At 52.7% G+C, this 1,528-nt stretch overlaps 1 pseudogene; it reads right to left on the bottom strand.

Moving 5' to 3' along the window:
• Window positions 1-401: 401 nt before the first annotated feature.
• LOC117093930 lies at window positions 402-886 on the bottom strand (annotated as a pseudogene).
• Window positions 887-1,528: the final 642 nt, after the last annotated feature.

Genomic DNA, 1,528 nt, shown 5'->3' on the forward strand with positions numbered 1-1,528 from the left:
CAGAACTAGGTACTGTCCCCTCACCCAGCCCAACCCACCGCTGGGCACTCAACAGAATGGGCTTTGCGATTAGTGGATGCAACTATTTCCCGGAAAAATAACTAGAACGAACCTGGCATTTGCAGCCTCAGCTGTCGGAGTGGCAAGCACTGCTTCGCTTACTTCTGAAATAATTAATGACAGTGCTTGTCTAATCTCACTTGAGGTGTGAGGAGCCGAAGAGCAAGGGGGAGAGTTGCTGTCTATGACCCACAAGGGATTTAGAGGGCAATCTTTTTTTTTTTTTTTTCCTGTCTCAGGTTATTTGTACAAATAGCACAGTAGGACCCCAGCCCCATGCAGACGGCAGCCCAGAGGGTTTGCACTAGTCCTTCTGTCCTCACATCGGCAGACACAGATCTCTACTCTGAAGCCTTTGTGGGTTCCTGGGCACCTTTGGGAGCCTGAACTGGAACTGAAGCTGGAGCTGCCGCCTGGGCCTTGGTTTGATCCTTGGCCTTTGGCCGGCACAGCCTGAGCCCCTTGACAATGCGGGCATGAGCATGCTTTCCAAGCTTGGGGTGGGCAAGGTAGGCAAGTCGATCGAGCTTGCGGCTGACACCCTTTGCGATCTTGGGCTTAACCTCCTTGGGCTCTACGAGGGCCTCGATAGCCTCAGCACGTGCACTCATGGCTTGGCACTGTTGGCCTGCAACTCCTTTAGGCCCTTCTGGTTGTGCTTCCTGGCAAAGCGCATGTTCCTCAGGAATTTGGGGTCCACCCCCTTAAGAGATTCGTGTCTTTGTCATCGGGGTTTCTTGATACCATTTCTGTGCCATTTTCGGGACTGGTTGTGTGTGGGGTGGTTCTTGGACTTGGCCATGTCTGCACCTTAAGCCGTGGCTCCCCTGGAGGGCTATTTTGATAAACTGGGCCTTAGAATCTTGGCTGAGACAGCCCCTTGATTCTTGCTTTTCGGGCTTCAGGATGGCAGACAGTTGGCCCGCAGTTCTCACTGAACCAGCTAGTCGTGTTATCGCCTGGAAGAAACAACCCTAGACGTGCTTTCCCTCATACTCAGGCCCACACATTCCCACACAAACGCACATGCATGCAGTGCCCCTCCAGCTCACATCTCGAGGTTACTCCCAGGGTTACAGCTCATTCAGGACAGAGGAATTGCTGTGACCTCACACTGCCGCCTCCCACATGCTGTGATCCCACTGAGCCTAAGGCCAGTGGCTTCAGATGTGGCATCCACCCTGTGCCAGGCTCACTGGCAGCATCATGCCTCTCACAAAATCTTCATGAAGAGGTGCTTATTCGCCCTCACCCCCATTTTCCAGATGAGGAGACTGAGGCTTAGAGAAGTTAAATCACCTGGCTGGAATCTCATACATAGTATGTGGCAGAGATAGGGCTGAAGACCAGGTCTTCGGGACTCTGATGCACATAACCAGTAAATCAATCCAAGAAAGCCAGCATGTTAGCGGAAACCAAGCTGGCTGGAGATCCCACTGCGACTAACCATGTAAGACTCAGCCCAGCC

The sequence above is a fragment of the Trachypithecus francoisi genome, unplaced genomic scaffold (genome assembly GCF_009764315.1).
Source record: "Trachypithecus francoisi isolate TF-2019V2 unplaced genomic scaffold, Tfra_2.0 Lachesis_group12, whole genome shotgun sequence".
NCBI lineage: Eukaryota > Metazoa > Chordata > Mammalia > Primates > Cercopithecidae > Trachypithecus > Trachypithecus francoisi.